This window comes from Monodelphis domestica, chromosome 7 (assembly GCF_027887165.1).
Source record: "Monodelphis domestica isolate mMonDom1 chromosome 7, mMonDom1.pri, whole genome shotgun sequence".
NCBI classification, from domain to species: Eukaryota; Metazoa; Chordata; class Mammalia; order Didelphimorphia; family Didelphidae; genus Monodelphis; species Monodelphis domestica.
Genome location: NC_077233.1, coordinates 17,657,100 through 17,678,761, shown reverse-complemented (window position 1 = coordinate 17,678,761; position 21,662 = coordinate 17,657,100). Strand labels below are relative to the sequence as shown.

At 37.8% G+C, this 21,662-nt stretch overlaps 1 long non-coding RNA gene across 1 annotated transcript in view; it reads left to right on the top strand.

The window, feature by feature from the left end:
• The first annotated feature begins 6,201 nt into the window (after positions 1 to 6,201).
• Positions 6,202 to 21,662, top strand: part of LOC130455395 (uncharacterized) — a 28,603-nt gene continuing 13,142 nt past the window's right edge. Inside the window, exon 1 of the long non-coding RNA XR_008913334.1 lies at positions 6,202 to 6,900. This is a non-coding gene — a long non-coding RNA (uncharacterized LOC130455395). The remainder of the gene's footprint in view (positions 6,901 to 21,662) is intronic.

Here is a 21,662-nt window from a genome sequence, read left to right as displayed (position 1 = left end):
TTTTAAAAAAAAATCCTTACCTTTGTAATGCTTGAAATAAATCCTGTAGGTTGAGAAATAGTAATGGGTATATTAAATCTTGTCTCTGATCTTAAAACTCAAGTCTTAATGAACTAATTAAATTCTTATCATAACACCTTCTTTCCTAGAATCACTACTGGGTATTGGTTCCAAGGCAGAAGAGCAGTAAGGGCCAAAAAGCCAGAGGGACATTGGGCCGGGCTGCTCCGCTTCCCTCACCTGAGGTCATTTCTCCGTCATCTGCCTCTCTAAAAGGTTCACTATCCCTCTTCTCGAGTCATCAACATTTTCCCATTTTACTGCCAAGCCAAACGGACGGATCTTGGTGGCTCCATTTGTATGATTTTAATGTAGAATGTGTGGCACTTGTAGATTAAATGCTCTCCTACAACAATTGGAGAATTTGACTTTACTAAGTCAACTGCCTTTTAAAAAATCATCCCCAAATAAACATAGCAGAATCTAGCCTTCTCACTCCTTCCCGTCAATTGTGTGATTGTGACAAAAATGTAGACAATCACCCGTGAAAGCCTGCTTTTAACTCTTCTCATATTTTAGTCAAAGTGACCCTTAAAGCACTAGGTTATTAGTAGTTAACCTAAGAAGGCAGATTATAAAACACTAAATTGAAACCTGGATATTAAGCAGAATTTTGGAACACATAAGATGGTGGTCCTATTTTTCCGTATCAGAAGGATATCCCACAGGCAGCTAGGTGGCTCCGTGGATAGAGAACAAGGTCAAGAGGCAGGAGGTCCTGAGTTCAAGGCTGACCTCAGTAACTTTCCTAACTACAATTGCCTAGCCTGTACCATTCTTCTGCCTTGGAACCAATACTGAGTATTAATTCTAAGATGGAAGGTAAGGGTTAAAAAAACTAAAGAATAGTATGTTCGGCGTTTCTATTGCTTTCACATTTTAAGGCAGCCTTTCTAAACTCTGGGGATCCTTGTCCTGCCTCAATCTCTCAGCCAAGTCAGGTTTCCCAGAGTGAGGCTACATAAAGCTATGGGCTCAAGCCCCCATTTTGGCATTTTCTCCCCACTCTAGTTTTATTTAGTCAACGTAACTGGGATAAGTGGCCGATCTCTTAAATTCTGTTTCCTCCTCAGTAAAATGAAGATGTAAATAGCTACTCACTATTGTGATGATCAAATGAGAAAACATATCTACAGTGCTTTGGAAGCCTTAAATTGCTATATATAAATGGCAGTTATTATTATTTTTATGAGTCTTTCTCCGAAAAGCAGAAAGAATAGACATAGTATCCACACAGGACCATGTGCTGAAGGGCCACGAGGTGGCCACCCCAGAGAGAAAGGCCTGAGGTCTCCCTTCCCATCAAGGGCTCACAGCTGTCGTGGCGTCCTCACCGCAGCAACACAACCGGGCAGGAAAAAGGAATGGTAGTATCTTTCCGTAGACCGGTTTGGGCTCAGCTATCAACCAACTGCTTGTCTCTCTGTTCTTTGGTATGGAATGTCTACCCAGGAGCCTTTATCACACTCTTCCAGAAGCAGGCTCTCCAGCCTCTTCCATGTGGGCTGCTTCAGACAGAGCTCCCTGCCCGTGCTCTGAGGATTTGCTACAGAACTAAAAGCGTATTTATATTTACCTTTTCTTGTCTTTAGACATGTCTATGTCACCCATCACAGAGAAATGGTGCATTGGTTTCTCGGTTGAAAACACACCAGAATTCCATGGTAGAGTTTACATGTTTTACAGCTAAATATTTAGCTTATCATCCCTTGTCTTGGGTTAGAGGGCCTCATTGGAAAATGAAGCACACAGCCATTAAATGTCAGGGGTGGAATTTGAACCCAGGTGAAGCTTAACTGCCTCCCCCCCCCCCCCACTGCCTCAGAGGCTCTTGATATTTTGACTCCTTCAGATTCAGTATATCCTACTTTCCTGAAGAATAAAGACTGAATTGTACCCCAAAGTAGTTTTGAAAATACGTCTATATTCTTGGCTTTGTGGTTCCTAGAGAAATGAAGGAGGAAGCAGAGTTTGCCCTTCTTTGCTATCATTGAAAACATTGGCTTTATGCTATATCTTATTTGTTTTATTCATTCTTTCTCCACTAACAGAAATAATTATCCTATTGGCTAAGTGTCTTCTAGGACTTTCCAGATTGTTTTTGAGAAGATAGTCTGAAGAGATAGTCTTGTGGAGATAGTCTCTTGACTGGAGAGTCTTTGAGGGAGCTTCCCTGGAGACTGTGGCTTGGATCATGGGCTTGGAGCTCAACTTCAGCTTGGACTCTGACTCCTGGACTACTTCATTGGGTTAGTGAAAGGCTGACTCCTTTCCTAGTTTCCTAAGAGACTAGCTTCCATCTTGGAAGAGGCTGTGTGGTTACTTACCACTAGCCTTCCTGGTTGAGAGCTAATTAGTCTCTGCCTGGATTAAGCAGACCTGGAGCAAAACATTTAGGTTGATAAGACAGATAACTTCTCTATCCCCCTCACATTTCTCTTCTTTATTGTGTCCTCTCTATTTGTAAATATTTGTAAATAAATTTACCACATAATTTCATAAAATTATTGTCCAAACATTAATTTTAACCCTTATATTTCTGTAACCTGGCATCTTCAACTCTAGCTTCAGCCACTTGTTAGCTGTGTGACCCTGGGAAAGTCACTGTTTGTTTCAGATTCCTCATCTGTAAAATGAACTGGAGAAGGAAATGGAAAACCATTCCAGTTATCTTTGCCAAGAAAATCCCTAATGGGGTCCTCAAGAGTCAGACTTGACTGAAACTACTGTACAACAAAAGAAGTTTTGATAGAAGAATATGATTACAGTGGAAAGAGCCTCCCAAGTCAGAGGACCTGGGTTCAAATCCTGACTTTGACAATGCCTACCTGTGTGATCTTGGTCTAGACACTTAATCTCTCTGAGCCTTAGTTTCCTTCTCTGTAATATAACCCCATCTCTGTGGTACCTCCCAGCTTCTAGATCTAGGATGCGGCTATATTTCTCCGGCCTGTAGGATCCTTTCCAGCTCTGGAAAGGGCAGGCAGGGGATGCTTTAGAAATAGATGGAGGGGACCTTTACTCATGGATTAGTCGTAACATTTCCTTTCCATCCCCAAGAATGTGTCTGTTTTGTGTGAAAACAAATTCTTCCAGTGTGGCCACAAGCTGAGCTAACAGAAGAAACATTTCCAAATGGCCCAAGCCAAGGCAGATGGGCTCTGCTGCCTTCTTCCTCCAGGGTCCAGGTCTGGGGGCTGCTAATCCTGGCCTTCCCTTGGAATGGATGTGTTGAAAGCCAAGTATTTGGTTTCCAAGGCGCCGGGGTGGGTTAGGGAAGCTTCTCTAGGACCAAACGTCCAGGGGCAAAATGTCTAAAGTATCTGATGGAATTCTGACTGCGGGACGTGGGGAGCTGAGACTCTAGTCCGCCATTGCTCTGTGATGCATGTCCCAGGCATGAAGAGGGACAACGAGAAGAAAACATGAACACGCTTTTACTCGAATATAGGGCAACGGGGGAGGAGCAGGGGGCCGAGACTCTTCTGAAATGGAAAAACTGGGGCTGCCATTGAAAAAAATGCTACAAAATGTGGCTTAATATCCTGATCTATCCTCCTCTACACCCACATACATACAAATGGATGAGGGATAGTAGAGTGGCCAGACATAAATACATGTACACATATATGTAAAACATGTAGATATGTTTGTATGATCATAAGATCATATTATTATATGAGTCAAGATGTTTCTAGTGCCACACCAGGTCTGCTAAAAAAATCCTTACCTTCTGTCTTAGAATTAATAGGTTCCAAGGCAGAGAATGATAAGGGCTAGGCAATGGGCGTTAAGTGACTTGGACAAGGTCACAAAGCTGGGAAGTATCTGAGGTCACATTTGAACCCAGAACCTCCTGTATCTTGGCCTGACTCTCAATCCTTTGAGCCATATAGCTACCCTTCCAGATCTGTTTTTAAGTGCAAAGCCATATATATATATTTAAATCAAGAAGGATGTTTGGTCCCTCACCCTACTTAATTTTTTTTAAGTTTAAATTTTTATCTTTTTTCTTGGAATATATACCACAGGCAAAAAATCCCATATTTTTGATGTCCTGAAACACTTATTCCTACTCCCAGACACATGCACGCACATCTGGGCTGAGGCAGTATGGCATAGTGGATGTAGTGCTTCCTTTTGAGTCTTGCCTCTGAGAGATCCTAACTGTGACCCTGGCAAAGTCCTTTAACTTCTCTATACTCTGGGAAACCTCTAGGAATACAGGATTCTGGGAGAAGGTCAACCTGCATTGATCAAGGAACATTCCTCACCCTGTGTCAGTGGTCATGACGGATCCGGTCCTTATCCCTATCCTATTCCCATTCCCATCCCCATCCTCAACCTGGATCCTTATTCATATACACGTGAATGCACGTGTACACATGTATGCAGGACCCATATCTATGTACATGGATCCACACAAATGACATTTTAAAAAGAAACATAAAGGAATACACACAGCCATATATATACATATTTCAATCTGATTTTCAATGGGAGAAGTAGATTCCATACCAGGAGTTCTGAATATAAATGAAATTATCTGTGTGTACATATGTATGAGCAAATGGTTTACATGTATGTGTATAGAAGTTTGGTGGTAAATGTTTAACAACCAGATCTTGGAAGAAAAAAGGAATGTCCTGGTACACTTTTAAGTTTAACCTATATTATTAATGGGCAGCTAGGTGGTGTGGTGGATAGAATGGAGGCCTCAAGTCAGAGAAGACTCATCTTCCTGAGTTAAAATCTGGCCTCAGACACTTCCTAGTGGTGTGGCCCTGGGAAAGTCACTATACCCTGTCTGCCTCAGTTTCCTCATTTGTAAAAACGAGCAGAAGAAGGAAATGGCAAACCACTCCAGTATTTTTGCCAAGAAAACCCTACAATGGGCCAGGAAGGGTTGGGAATGATCTAACAACAATATTATTAACATTTTATATCTGTCACTTCCTTAAGGATTGACAATCCACAAAATAATAAATGAAGACCCAATCTGTAACATTTACAGATTTCTGAGTTGTGGGTAATCACACTGAAAGTTTAACATTTGGCTCTAGCTGGAATCCTGGACCCATGATTTCTGGAGTGTCGGGAATTTCTCATGTGAAAACTCCCTCCATCAGTGTAGGTTAGCAAAACAAACATTTTGCTTCTCCTTCACTTAAATTCTAAAAGTCACATAGCCAAATGGGCTGTCAGAGGCCGAAAGTCATAAAACAGGTCTTACATCTTGCAGGAGAGGGAAAAGAAAGAAAGAAAGCAAAAATTCTATTTAAATTTCATACAATTTCCTTTGCAATTCCTGAATAATTTATCCCCAAATAAAAGAATGGTTTAAACCCTGGCCTGGATAAAAAGGTCCCCTTAAAAATTACTTTCTCTGGGTATCACTAACCCTAAGTGAATGAGTTCCAATTTGCCTAGATAGACATTTTCATGGCTCACAGCAAAATGTAGTAAACCAAATAACTGTAGGCTTTAATAGAATTTCACACAATCTTATTACCTCCCAATTACTTTTTTGACCTTTTTAGGACTGTTCTTCCCTCAAAAACACACATGATCTGCAATTCTGAATGTCCTTCATCCCATGCTATCCCAAGAAAATCAATAGATCAAGTGGAATTAACATTGCACTTTGCGACTTCCATTTGTAACAAATATAGTCCCAAGAAAGGCATAAATGCCAAACACACAAAAATATTGAATGTTCATGGAACCCAAGATGAGTCTGGGGAAAGGAGATTCCAGGACATTAGACTGTCCTCAAATTATTAAATTAATAAAGGGATCAATCCCATTCCTGCTTAAAGGCCCTAAGAAAACTGGATGGTTGGCAAAGCTCGAGACTTTGTGTGAGGCTAGAAGGGTGCACTCCTCAGGGGACTTTATTAGTAATACATTCTGAATTATGTTAATAGTAATGGCATGCACATAGACTCAGGGGCTGTTGAGGTTGTGAGCAGGGATTCTGGTTGAACTGTCACCAGATTATTGGGTGAAAGGTTTATAGGATCAAGGATTTGGAAAGAACTTTAGAAGTTATTGACCCTAACCTTCTCATTTACAGATGAAGAAACTGAGACATAAAAGGCTGAGTGTCAAGTTGCTCTGACCCTAAGTACAACTCTCTATTCATTGTGCCATCCAACTATTGTGACATGATGGAAAGTTACAGCAAAGTGGACATGTGACTAGGAAGGGATCAATTCTGAAAAATGTCAAAAATATGCCCCAAACTTACTATTATTCCAGGAGAGGTTGTAAGAATAGATTTGAAGGGTTGCCATGTGGACGATATTTATTTTATTCGGATTGGTTCTAGACAGAGAGCCAGATTTCAGTTCAATGGAAGGTGACAGTGACTGAAAAATAGAGCTATATCAAAGTGAAGTGGGATACTGAAGGAGATTGTGAATCCCCATCTTTGGAACTCTTCCAATAAAGGCTGGATGACCACTTGTCTTCTTGGATGAGAAGATCTTTTAGTTTTCTTTCAAATTTTTAATTCTTTGAAGAAGAATTTAATCTGTTTTTATCCTTATAGCCTGATTGGGCACCTGATGTTTATAGTTATTTTCTAGGCTAGGAGCTGTGATAACTAATTCTGATGTAACCTATGAGACATTCAATAGGCATTGCCCATTGCATTGTGACATCTGGTAGAGATTGATTCATAATAGATCTATTAGGGGGTGGAGCCAAGATGGCAGTGTAGTGGTAGTAGGAGTTTTCTGAATCTCCTTCCAACTGATAATTACAAAGCATCTCAAAAGGACAGAAATAAAAAACCAGACAAGTAAAGAGGCTCTCCCACTGGACATAGCTTTAAAGGTAGGTAGTGTTTGGAGATTCCCAAATTATAAGGGGGCAAAACTGCACTAATCAAAGCATAAGCTGGTCACCTGTCCCACACACCATCTACCATGCCAGAGTCAGAGAGAGTCCTGGAACAATCTCTAAATTCTTGGGGGCTGGCTGTTTAAGATGATATGTGAAAAGAAATGGGGGGGGGGAGAAAAAGGAGGATGGTACTAATAGAAACTTGAAGGAAGAAGAAAAACAGGATAAATTATACCACATAAAGAAGTACATGTGTGTGTGGGTATAAAATACTGTTATAAGAAGGGTTAGAAGAGAGTGGTAATAGGTAACACTTAAACCTTACTCTCAGGGGAATCAGTACTGAGAGGGAATAACAGCCAGATCTATTGTGGCATAGAATTCTATCTTACCCTATAGGGATGTTGAAAGTGAATAAGGAAGGGGGGAGTAGGATGAGGAGTATAAAAAGAGAGGGAAAGATGGAAGGGGGTGAGTAATAGACCTTAAAGACAAATAAGAGGGGAAGAAGAAGGAAGAGGGTGGAAAGGAAAGTAAAATGAGGGGGAAAAGGGGACTGATTACAAGCAAAATACTAGTGAAGGAAATAGTGAAAGAAGAAAGGGCAGGATTAAAAGAAGAAATCAAAATGATGGAGAATATACAGGTGGTAATCATAACTCTGAAAGTGAATGGGACAAACTCATCTATAAAATAGAAGCAGACTTAGCAGAGTGGCTTAAAAAACCAAAATCCTACCATATGTTGTCTATAAGAAACACATACGAGGCAGGTAGAGACACATAGGGTAAAGGTAAGAGGCTGGAGCAGAATTTATTGGGCACCAGCCGAGAAAAAGAAGGCAGGAGTCATAATCATGATATCTGAAAAAGCCTAAGTAAAAACAGATCTGATTAAAAGAGATAAGGAAGACAATTACATCCTGATAAAAGGCAGCATAAACAAAGAAGAAATACCAGTACTCAATATGTGCGCACCAAATGGTATGGCATCCAGATTTTTAAAGAAGAAATTATTGGAGCATAAGGAGGAAATAGTAAAACTATACTAGTGGGAGACTTGAACCTTCCTCTATCAGATCTAGATAAATCAAACCAAATAAGAAAGAAGAAAGAAGTAAGAGATATGAATGGAATCTTAGAAAAATTAGTTAATAGATATATGGAGAAAAGTAAATAGGATAAAAAGGAATATACTTTTTTTTCAGCAGCACATGGTACATTCACAAAGATTCACCATATACTAGGGCATAAAAGCATTGGAAACAAATGCAGAAAAACAGAAATAATAAATTCAACTTTTTCAGATCATAATGTGATAAAAATTATGATTAGTAAGGGTACATGGAGGGGCAAAAAATTAATTGGAAATTAAATAATCTGAATCTCCAAAACTGGTTGGTTAAAGAACATATCATAGAAACAATTAATGATATCATTGAAGAGAATGACAATGAGGAAACAACTTATAAAAATTTTGGGGATATAGCAAAAGCAGTACTTAGGGGAAAATTTATATCCCCAAATGCCCATATTAACAAAAAAGAGAAAGAGGAGATTAATGAATTGGGAATGCAACTAAAAAAACTAGAAAAAGAACAAACTAAAAACCCTCAGATAAAGACCAAATTGGAAATCCTAAAATTCAAAGGAAAAATTAATATAACTGAAAGTAAAAGAACTATTGAACTAATAAATGAGAAGAGGAGCTGGTATTTTGGAAAAAAACCAAATAAATTAGATAACAAATTGGTTATTATAATTAAGAAAAAGAAAGAACAGAACCAAAATAACAGTATCATGAATGAAAAGAGTGATCTAACCTCTAAAGAAGAAGAAATGAAGGTAATTATTAAGAATTATTTTGCCCAATTATATGGCAATAAATATGGCAATCTAGGTAAAATGGATGAATATTTACAAAAATTTAAATTGCCTAGATTAACAGAAGAGGAAATAGAATACTTAAATAATCCCATTTCAGAAAAAGAAATTGAACAAGCCATCAAAGAACTCCCTAAGAAAAAATCACCAGGGCCAGATGAATTCACAAGTGAATTCTATCAAACATTTAAAGATCAGTTAAATCCCAATACTCTACAAACTATTTGACAAAATAGACAAATAAAGAGTCTTGCTGAATTCTTTTTATGATACAAATATGGTACTGATTCCCAAGCTGGAAGACCAAAAACAGAGAAGGAAAACTGTAGACCAATATCCTTAATAGATGCAAAAATATTAAATAAAATACTAGCTAAAAGGCTACAACATGTTATCAGAAGGATTATTCACTTAGACCAGGTGGGATTTATACCACAAATGCAAGGATGGTTTAATATTAGGAAAACAATCCTCATAATTGACCATATCAACAACCAAACTAATAGAAAATCATATGATTAACTCAATAGATGCAGCAAAAGCCTTTGACAAAATACAACACCCATTCCTATTGAAAACACGAGAAAACATAGGAATAAAATGGCCTTTCCTCATAATAGATCTATGAGGTTTATGGGGAAATATTTATGTGATTGTGGCTGTAGACTGTTTCTCAAGGATGTGTTGTTTAGTTCTGTGTTCTAAACTTTCACTCACCCCTCAGATCATGATAGCATTTTTCCTTTTCTTTTTTAATAGAATGTGTTTACAAGGGTCTCAGTCCCTCCCTCCCCTCTTTGAATCATACAATGCATTATCCAGGAGGCAGATATGTATATATAGTCTTTCATGTTTCCATTTTCCAGTTTATTCTTTAGAAGTGACATTCACAAGTTATTTTTCAATTATTAAATCTGGAGCTGTATATAATATTCTCTTGGTTCTACTCATTTGCTGTTCATTATCCCATGTAGATCTTTCCAAGTTAAAAAAATTAACCTGATCATTGTTTCTTATGATACTAATATTCCATCACAATCATATACCACAGTTTGGCCATTCCTCAATTGTTGGGCATCCCTTTGATTTCTAATGCTTTGTAACCATATGTATATTTTTCAAGGGTTCTTAACCTGGAGTCCTTGGATGCTTTAAAACTATTTGATAACTTTCAAAATAATTGATTTCCTCTGTAATATTGTGTTTTATGATTTTAAGAATGTTTTATCTAATGAATAATTTATAAACCTCTCCAGACTTCTAAAGAGTTAACAAAAAGTTAACAGTTAAAAAAAATTAAGAACCCCTGGTTTAAAATAACTTGTTTACATAAGATGAGTTTCACAGGCAGATTGTTTTGGAGAAGGCTATGACCAAGTGACACATTGACTAAGCAATGTAGGACATTAAGCAGTATTTACTACATTGTTATACTGCACACTTGTAGTGGGAATAGATTCAATTCCTGCTAATGTTAGAGTGCTTAGAATGACACGACATATTGTATCTGGGGTAGTTCACTCTTTATCTTCCCCTTGTGTGTGTGCTTGGAAGATAAACCAGAGATCCAAAAATGCCAGATTTTCTAGATTGGGAACAACCTCTGAAAAGAGGAATAAAGGCCTCCTAGTTGATACTAAAGTGACCAAAGTAGAAGGGAGGAGGACCACTCTAAATCCCATAATCTTGTGATCGTAGAATAACAGAAGTACCAAATTGTGACCCCTAGAGGCTGGAACCACAAGGGAAGAACACCTTGGCACATCCACATTAATGAAGCCTCTTACAGGGACTTCTGTAATGCAACCAATCCTTCCAAAGTCCCAGTGATTCACCTCAGTCTGAATCTCTTTCTGAAGGAAACCAAAAAAATCTATGAGGTTTCATAATAGCAGCTAGTCTATATCAATTGGCTTTGTGGTCCTTTGTTTCCCCTCCTTCAATACCTCATGACTTGCTACTCTTGCATACTCATAATGGTGGTGCCATATTGCTCAACTGTAAGTGACTTGGTACCATCTCTTTCAAAGTACTGGCTTGCCTCAGGTTCATAGTTTTTCCTGTCAGCACCAGGGTGCTGACAATTTTCTACTCCTTTATTAAATACAAGGAATTGTAATATAATGCCTCTCTTTTGTAATATTTGACACCATTGACCACCTCCTCCTTGATATCCTTTCTTCCCTTGGCTTCTATGAGATTGCTTTCTCTTGGTTCTTCCCCTGCCTTTCTGATTATTCATCAGATCATTACTTCATAAATGTGGCTGCCTCCCAAGACTTTCAAGTCCATTCTACCTTGGCTGTACAGTCTCTTCCCAGAATTCTTATCTACTACCAGTATTATTCTGTCATGACTCTTATAACTATATGCACATTGCCAATCTCTGTTATTTTCTGGTCTCATGTTACAAGTGTCTTGCTGGGCATCTCCATCTGAACCTCCTTTTAGTACCTCAAATTCAACATATCTAAAAGTTATCTCAGGAGAAAGATATGTAATGCAGTGGATAAAGTATTGGAGTCAGGAAGACCTGAATTCAAATCCAGCCTCAGACATTTGCTAGCTATATGACTCTGGGTAAGTGAATTAATCTTTCTATTCACCAATTTCCTCATTATCTATAAAATGAGAATAATAATAGCAGCCACCTCCTAGGGCTATTATGAGGACATAATTATGAGGACAAAATGAAATATCATTTGTAAAATGCTTTGCAGCCCTTGAAGCACTTCATAAATGCCTTTGGAATTTGATGGAAAAGGATGCAGGGCTGTTTCAGTCGATGGTATCCTCCTTGTCTCGCTGATTGAAATGTTGAGGTCATTTTGGACTTGGTCTCTTTCATGCACTATTACTATTAGTTGCCAAGACCCATTGTATTTACCACCACAATATCTCTGGCACATTTCTCTCCTTCACTCTCCTCTCATGGTTATTCTCACCACTTACCAGCCCATTTTAATAGACTCCTAAGTGACCTACCTGTTGCCAATCTCTTCTTTCTCCAACCCACCTTCCACACAGCTTCCAAAATAATTTTCAACAGATATGTATCTGACCACTTCACTCTCCTAACTAAAAAGTCTCCAGTGACATCCTATTTAAAAATTTATTTGTTACATTAAAGTTCTAAAGTCTCTCTCATTCCCTCCCCATCCCACACAAGAGAAGGCATCATTTGACAAAAATATGTATGTATTTATAAAAACATGTTATCCATACTTTTTTTAACCTCTTACCTTCTGTCTTGGAGTCAATACTTCAAGATTGGTTCCAAGGTAGAAGAGTGGTAAGGGCTGGGCAATGGAGGTTAAGTGACTTGCCCAGGGGCACACAGTTAGGACATTTCTGAGGCCAGATTTGAATCCTGGAGTTCCTGTCTCTGGGTTTGGCTCTCAATCCACTGAGCCACCCAGCTGCCCCCCATTCAGACTTCTATTTGTCAGTTCTTTCTCTGGAGATGAACATATATAGTTATTCTTCAAACAGCTCTTGCTGTATACAGTGTTCTCTTGGTTCTGCTTCAGTTTCCCTCTTCGTAATTTCATGTTTACAAAAATTAGCCTGCTCATCTTTTCTTACCAAATGGTAGTATTCCATCACAATTGCATCCTACATCTTGTTTAATCATTCCCCAACTGATGGGCATTCCTTCAATTTCTAGTTCTTTGCCACCATAAAGAATATAATTATAAGTATTTTAGAATATATGAGTTCTTTTCCTTTCTCCTTGATCATCTTGGGGAAATAGACCAAATAGTGGTATTTTTGGGTCAGAGGGTATACACAATTTATAACTCTTTGGGCATAGATCCAGGTTGTTCTCCAAAATGATTGGATCAGTTCATATCTCTTCCAAAATTTGTGACTTTCCTCTTTTATTATTTTCACTAGTCTGACAGATTTGAGATATCTCAGAGTTGTTTTGACTTATATTTCTCTAATAACAATGATTTAGGGAATTTTTTAATATGACTATATATAACTTTGATTTCTTCATCCCCAAGCTGCATGTTCATATCCTTTGATCACTTATTGTTTGGGAATACCCTATTGTTCAAAGGATAAAGAGAGGACTATATCTGAAATTTCACGGATATAGAGAACTCCTAGGGGAGGAAACTCTATCAATGCAGAGAGGCCCCTTGCATTTTATAGTTTTAGAGAGTTTCCTGATTCACTAAGAGGTTAAGTTCCATCATTTAGCACAGTGCCAGGCATATAGTAGTGTGAACTTTTGATTACTCCACCCTACTTAGTCTAACAAAATCTACACCCATACTTAAGGATTAAGTATCTAGGAGGATGGCCTATGATAGACATGTGCTATAAAATGACAAATCAGAAATAGCTGACATACCCCTGTGCTAAGTCCTAAGTCAAGCTTAAGCTACCATTGGTACATGTAAGATGCAGGAAAGTGATGTAAAACCATCTATATATTTTGCGTCACTTCCTCTCTCTGGCCTCTAGTGCAGTATAGAGGTGGCTGGCAGCAGCTTGCTGAGCGTGCTAAGCGTCTTGGTGTGGTGGAAGCTATTGTCCGGTTTGGTGGTAAGTTTTCCATGATACTATACTGGGAGAAGCTGAGTAGCCTAGTTCAGGTGAGGCATAATACTGAGCTCTATAGGAGTTTAGGCTGATTCTTTTTCCTTTACTTTCCAAACACCATCCTCTTAGAAAGCCACTAATCTCAGAGACCATGTGGCAGAGGACTTTGAACTTCTCCTGGCACAGGCCAGGTGGGAGAAATCCTATACCTTTTCCCTCTCCCTTCTCCTTAATTCCTTTCCTCTATATTAATTAAACCACCATAAATTTACTAACTGATTTGGGTATTTTATTTGGAATATTCCCTGGTGACCAAAATTAATTTAGATTAGGTCACAACCCTAAAATTATCCTTTCAGCTGATACTTAATAAATGTTTATTGTTTGATTGATTAAAGTGGCTCATCCAGCGTCACACAGCCAATATGTGTTAGAGGTGAGGCTTGAATCAAGGCAAGGCCAGAGCTCTTTTACTACCCCATGCTTCCTTTAAGTACATTTTACCTTGAATCATTCTTATTTTTATGTATCTCTTATTCCTATCTCCAAGAGTGTAAGCTAATTGAAAGCAAGAACTGAGACATTTTTAATCTTTGCATCCTCAGTACCTTTTATATCTCAAACCCTTAATAAATGTCAAATAGACTTTGCTGAATATGATCAACATATTAATTTAGTTTCCCATGGATTTAGGTGAAGGTGAATCACTCCTCCTGGCAAATCCTCTTGAAAACAAGGAAGACAGGCAAGTGTTAATTTCTTGGTGGTGATAGGAAGGCCTAGTCCTAAGACTTCCTTAGTATGAGGAGCCCTTTGTATGTAGATTACCAATTCATCTGGAAGGTATAGTTTTAGAGGATACTTCACAAATATGAAAACACTCTATAGATGTTAGCTATATAGAGTTTGGGGTTCCTTCTTTTTTCAGTAGAGTTTTGGGAGGGAGAAAAGATTGGGTTTTTCTAATTTAAAAAGTTAAGTAAAAAGGAATAAAAAAAGATATATTAGAGAGTGTCTGGGAGGTGATGAAAAATTAAATGATTTCCCCAGAGTCATATAATTAGTGTGTGTCAGGAATGCAGCTTGAACTCCCTAACACTAAGTGGCTCCTCTAGCTTTGATGCTATTTCTTTCTCACAGTTAGATGTGATCCTTTAGCAAGTTTGGGAACATAAAGTTATTTTACTTAAAATGATTATATTTAAGTATTTAAATAATTATATACATAACATAAAGGTAATTATGATATTATAATATACTTCTGTAATATGTTAAAATATATAAATAACACAAATTTAACATTATTATATACCTATATTTTATACATTAAGATTTTATCATATACATAAATTACATAAATGAGTAACATAAATATTGCCATGTCTGCTCATCTTTCTCTCCAGCAATCACAAGATTTATGCCAGATTGCCTGAGAATCACAGAATTATGGAGCTGCGAAGGACATTAAAAGAGCATCTCATGCACTTCCCCCATTTTACCATTGATGAAACTAAGGCTTTTCCCAAGATCCAAGTTATTTACTGGCAGAGCCAAGATTAGCTTCCAGTCCTTCTGTTGCCTTTTTCCTGATGACATTTGCTCTTGTCCCAATTTCCAATTGCATAATAGCAAAGGGAAGAAAGATCTGAGCCAACCAGGGCAGGCATGCCAGCTCATTTTGTAAGGTGGCTTTTTGATTAAGGGAAGTGGATGAAGGGACCTTGTCTTCTAGTGACTTCTCTGCTTGCTAAGTAGTCAGGGTGGAGGGGCTGCCAAAAGGAATTCCCATCACCCAGAAGTGAACCCATTAAGGGATTGATGTTGATAGATATGCATATGTTGCTGCTAAGGAGAACAGCAGAGAAGAATGAGTAACACATGAATTGATTAGGGCCTTCTTTATGTCAACTCTAATAATTTGTTTGAACTAAAGTCTTCTGCCATCAGTAGCATCATTAGGACCTGTCAGTAAGGTATCATAGGTCTGAATTTCCCAATTATGTCTTTCATTTCTAAGAAAGGAGCCAAGAGCAGTCAATAGTCATAACAATCACTGGATTTTGAAATTGGAAGTGACCCTAGACCTATCTAGTTGGTTGGGTTTTTTAGGGTGAAAGAACCATTAATAAGTATGATGGAATGTAAAATAATAGCTAGGCTAACCCATACCTGGATAAGATTCTCCTCTACAATATTCTAATTAAGTGGTCATTTGACCTTTGCTCAAGTCCTCTGCTTATTGCCTACTGAGACAGCCCATCTCACCTTTATAGCTCCAACTGCTAACTTTTTCTTTATGTTGAATTGAGTCAACTTCTTCATAATGAGCACTTTCCACCCATGTCTCCAGAATTACTATTGAAGATCGAGCCAAATCAGCTTACATCTCTTTAACTCACTTTCTAGGTTCAGGAAATTTGTAGGAAAAGCTTTTTCTAGATATAGAGAAACAGAAACAGTATGATTTCTTGGGTGCAAACTGGCCTTGGAATCATGCAGACCTGGCTTCAAGTCCTGCTTCTCAGTGCCCCAGGCAACCCTTGCAGGGGTTCTCATCTTTGTGTGTGCGTGTGTCATGGTCGTCTTGGGCAGTCTGGTGAAAGTCTATGGACTCCTCAGGATAATGTTTTAGATGCATAAAATACAGAAGATTACAAAGGAAACCAACAGAATTGAAATGATGATCTATATCTATCTATCTATCTATCCATCCATCCATCTATCTATCTATCTATCTATCTATCTATCTATCTATCTATCTATCTATCTATCTATCTATCTATCCTCCTATCTATTTATCTATCTATCTATCTATCTATCTATCTATCTATCTATCTATCTATCTATCTATCTATCCTCCTATCTATCTATCCTCCTATCTATCTATCTATCTATCTATCTATCTATCTATCTATCCATTCTTTTATTGATCTATCAATTCATTGATCCATCCATCCATTGATCCATCCTCCTCTCTCGATCTGTCTGTGTCTGTGTCTGTGTCTGTGTCTGTGTCTGTGTCTGTGTCTGTGTCTGTATCTGTGTCTGTGTCTATCTCTCTCTGTCTATCTGTCTCTCAGTCTCTGTTCCCCTTTCTCAAACCATGACCCCCAGGTTAAGAAGCACGACTACTATAAGGTTTTATGTCATTGAGCAGATACTAGTCTGTATATCAAGAGGAAGTTTCCTACATCAATGAAATCTCAAATCTGTATAAAACCCAAATGGTCAAAGAGCCATATAAGATGCTCAAGGAGAAACAACATTCCTCTTTCAGTGTCCAGCATTAGTAAAGGATTTACATAGGGCTTTTTATGTATCAGGTACTATGGGAAGCATTTTATAATTACTATCTCATTTGATCCTCACAACCAACTTCTGAGGTAGATGCTATGATTATTTCCATTTTACAAATAAGGAAATTGAGGCAAACAGGTTGTGTCCAGGGTCAAAACAGCTGGTAAGTGTTTGAGATTGAATTTAAACTGAGGTATTCCTGACTGTAGGTATAATGCTCTATCTACTAGACCATCTGGTTGCCCCTACATAATTAATAAATGCCAATTATCTTACAGCTTAATAGATGACTGTCATATTCACTGCCAACCCTAATAGAAATAGATACTCCTTAGAGTGGCATGAAACAAATTGATATGTGAGGCAGGATTCAAACTCCTTACCCCAAATCTAGTACTCTGTCCATTGCTCCACTTAGCTGCTAAGCACTGGTAAGTGGAAATACAATATCCTACTTAGTGAAATTGTGATGTAGAAAGGAAAAACTTTTAACCACTTTTTGAAGAATAGATTTTATTTTATTTACTTTTAATAAGAATTTTTTATGTCCTGCAATTTTGTATAAAAATTTTTTTAACATTAATTAAAAAAATTCTAAGTTCCAAATTCTCTCTCTTTCCTACCCACTCTTCCTTCCTGTTTCTCTCTTTTCCTTCTTTCTGCCCCTCCTTCTTCCCTGAGACAGTAAACAATCTGATACAGATTTATGTGCAATCATGTAAAAATTTTTCCCATAATTCATGTGATCCTTATTTTGGGTAAGAAATCTCAAAAGAAAAGAAAAGAAAAAAGTGAAATATATTTTATTTTGGTTTGCTTTTAGACTGTCAATTTTTTCTCAAAAGGCAAATGGTATTATTCATCACGTCTCTGGAATTTTTTTGGATCTTTCTATTGCTGAGAATAATTAGGTTGTTCACAGTTGTTCATCCAAAAATCTTGCTGTTATTGTGCATAGTGTTCTTCTGGTTCTTCACTTGGTTCATTTCGGTCTTTCCAGATTTTTCCAAAATTGTCCTGCTCAACATTTCTCATAGCATTAAATATTCCATTACAACCATATACTACAATTTGTTCATTCATTTTTCCATTTATGGACAACCTGGATCAAAGGGTATGCATGATTTTATATCCCTTTATCTTAATTCCAAATTGTTTTTCAGAATAGTTGGTTCAGATCACAACTCCTCCAACTGCATTCTGGTGTCCCAATCCTCACCAACATTTGTCATTTCCCCTTTTTCTGTCATATTAGTCAATTTGATAGGTATGAATTAGTACCTCAGAGTTGTTTAAATGTGTATTTCTCTATCAAGAATAGTCATTTAGAGCATTTTTTCATGAGTATAGATGGCTTTAATTTCTTCATCTTAAAACCGCCTGCTTATATCCTTTGATCATTTATCAACTGAAGAATGACTTATATCTTTATATTTTTGACTTAGTTCTCTATATATTTGAGAAATGAGACTCTTTTTTCAGGGATACTTGCTATAAAAATTCCTCTCACTCCCAACAGCCTTCTGCTTTCTTTCTAATTTTGGTTGCATTGCTTTTGTTTGTAAAAGTCATTTTAGTTTAATATAATCAAAATGATCCATTTCATATCCTTTAATGCCCTCTATCTCTTGCTTGATCATAAATTCTTTTCATATCCATATATTGGACTAATTAAGTATTCTGTGTTTCACTAATTTGTTTATGGTATCACCCTTTATGGCTAAATCATGTAGATGTGTTGACCTTATCTTGGCAAATGGGGTGAGATGTTGTCCTTTACCCAGTCTCTGCCTTGCCATTATATAAATTGTCCAATAGTTTTTTCAAATAGTGAGTTCTTGTCCTGCAAGTTGAGATTAGGTATTGTGTTTCTAATTTATTTAACTGATCCACTACTCTGTATTTTAGTCAGTACCAGATCGTTTTTGATGATTACACTTTTTAATATAGTTTGAGATCTGTTACTGCTAGGCCACCTTCCTTCACATATTTTTTCACTGATTCCTTTGACATTCTTGATCTTTTCTTCATCTAGATGAATTTTGTTATTTTTTCTAACTCCAAAATATTTTTGGGTAATTTGATTGGTTTGGCACTGACTTAGTAGATTAATTTAGGCAATATTGTAATTTTTATGATATTTTCTTGACTTACCCAGGAGCAATTAATATTTTTCCAATTGTTTAGATCTGAATTTTTTTGTGAAGTGTTTTTAAACTGCATTCTTCTGCATTTCCTTTTATCTTAGTTTTCCAAATTATACATAAACATTTTAACATTCATTAAAACTTTGAATTCCAAACTCTTTCTTTCCTCTCTCCCTTTCACCCCTTACCCCCCTCCCTAAGATGGAAAGCAATCTGATATAGATTTTGCACATGTAGTCATGTAAAACATTTTTCTAAATTAGTCATTTTGGAGAAGACATCTCAAATGAAAATTAAAAAAAAGAAGAAGAAAGTGAAATATGGCATGTTTTGGTTTGCATTCAGACTCCTTCAGTTCTTTCTCTGAAGGAAGGTGGTATCTTTGATCATGAGTGTCTGGAATTGTCTTGGATTGCTGTACTGCTGAGAATAACTAGGTCATTCATAGTCATTCATTAGAAAATACTTCTGGGGCATCTGGGCTGGGTGAATAGAGAGCCAAGCCTGGAGATGGGAGACTATGGGTTCAAATCTGGTCTCAGACACTTCCTAGCTGTGTGACCCCTAAGCAAGTCATTTAACTACTAACTACATTGCCTACTTTGCCTAGCCTATACTGCTCTTCTCTCTTGGAACCAAGACTTAGTATTAATTCTAGGACAGAAGATAGGGATTAAAACTTATTACTATCACTGTGTATGATTTTCCTCTGGTTCTTTTCACTTCACTTTGCACAAGTTCTTGTAAGTTTTTCCAGGTTTTTCTAAAATCAACCTGTTCATCATTTCTTATAGCACAATAATATTCCATTACAATCATATACCACAACTTGTTCAGCCAGGAAAGTGTTTCATAATTAAGTTCATGTAGTTCCTGGGTTTGTCTTGGCAGGTGGACCCCCAAGTATTTCATATTATCTACTGTTAATTTAAATGGAGTTTCTTCTTCTATCTCTTGCTGCTGGACTTTGCTGGTAATATATAGAAATGTTGATGATTTATGTGGGTTTATTTCATAGCCTGCAACTTTGTGAGTTGATTTATTGAGTCGTAAGCTCTCACTATGATCCCCACTGGGCTTAGAAATGGCCGGGAAGTGGAGTAGAGGGTCTAGAAATGGCTAAATTAAGGTTAAAGCTCCTCAGTCCAAGGCCTGGGTCATAGGAGTAGAAATCCATATTCTGGTGGGGAGGAGAGGAGTAGATATCATGGCTTGGAGATAGGTGGATAGTAGTATGGTGGACCTGGGATTGGTGGAGATGTGAAAGTTCTCCAACCAGAGCTCAGGTCATATATCAATCCAGTGTGAGAATTTCAGGGTTTGTCATCTCTAGAATTAAAAGTGACTTTAGAGACAATTTAGCTCTGGTAAAACTACGTTACTCACCCAAAGTTGCATTTTCAGAGTCAATCAGAATTCCAGCCTCAATCTTCTGAATCCATGTCCAGTGCCCTTCCCCCTATGATGAGCCCCCCCGCCCCACCCCCTTCTCTTACTCCTCTCACTGACAAGCAACATCACTGACAGCATGTGATTAGAACCAACTGAATGGAACAAGGGAAAAGGGCAATGATCACCATGGGGGGGGGGGTGAGATTGCTCTGGCCTGAAGGACTCCAGGAAGGCTTCCAGAAAGACATGAAGTTTGAGCTGGCCCTTAAAGGATGAAAGCGACATTTTAGGAAAATTGATCTGGCAGCAGAGCATAGGACAGGTTGGAACATCCAAAGTAAAATCTGTTTATCCTGTGTAAGAGAATTGAATGCAAGACATAGGAGTAGCCATTACATCTATGGGAGAGCCAGCAAAGTAGAGTGGATAGAGAATTGGTGTTGTAGCCAGGAAGACCATGGACAAGCCCACAGAACTCTTTAACACTAAGATGCAGAGAAGAATGAGAACGAGAATGCTGTGGTTCATTAGTTTGTTCAGATTTCACAGGCTTTGGTCATTGGCTATAACACATGTGTTTTATTTCTTAAAGACTCAGTCAGCTAATATCCTCGGGGGAAAATAAACAGTTATGAACTATGCTTCTGTTTAGCCACTTGTCTCAAGCTAATGATTTGTTTAATGGGTTTTGTTCTTCATTAATTCAATAGATCTTTGATCTCATCAAGATGACTGACTGTTCCCTTTAATGTTACAGATATTAACCATAACCATAACCATAACCATCTTATCTGTGGGACTTTGGTCCATGGTATAAATATCAACAAGGCTGGGCCATCTTCCCTATGGTACCCTGGTCCATGACCTTTTGTAATTCCTCCCTAGGGAGTCTACCCAACATATTGAAGGCTTTCTTGGATTGACATTGAGTGGATATCAAAGGTTCATAAAGGCACTCTTTCTTTATGACCAACTAACCTCCTTTTCTGGTTAAAAAAAAAAAACAACAAAAACTCCAGTAGATCTTTCTTGGGATCATGGAGTAGTAGGTCTCAAGCTGGAAGGAATCTCAGAGGCCATTTAGTCCACTCCCCCCCACTTTGTAGGGGAGAAAAAGACCCAATAAAGTGAAATGATGTGCCTAACATCCTACAAATAGCAAATCTCAGCAATAGCATTTGAACCCAAATCCACTGACTCCAGAACCAATGATCTTTCTACTCTTCTGTTTGCTTCTTACAGCTCTTTATGACCTGGCCCTAATCTCTCTTTCTAGCTTTATGACACATTACTCCTCAACTTCTTCTCCTTCACCTACATGATGATCCATTCAAACTGGGCTTCTTGTTGTTCCTGATACATGATATACCATTTCCAACTTCCAAGCCCTTGTCCTGGCCATACTACATGGCTAGAATCTGTTCCCTTCCTCACCTCCACCTCTTGGGATTTTTGAGTTTCCTTCAAGGCTCAGCTCAAA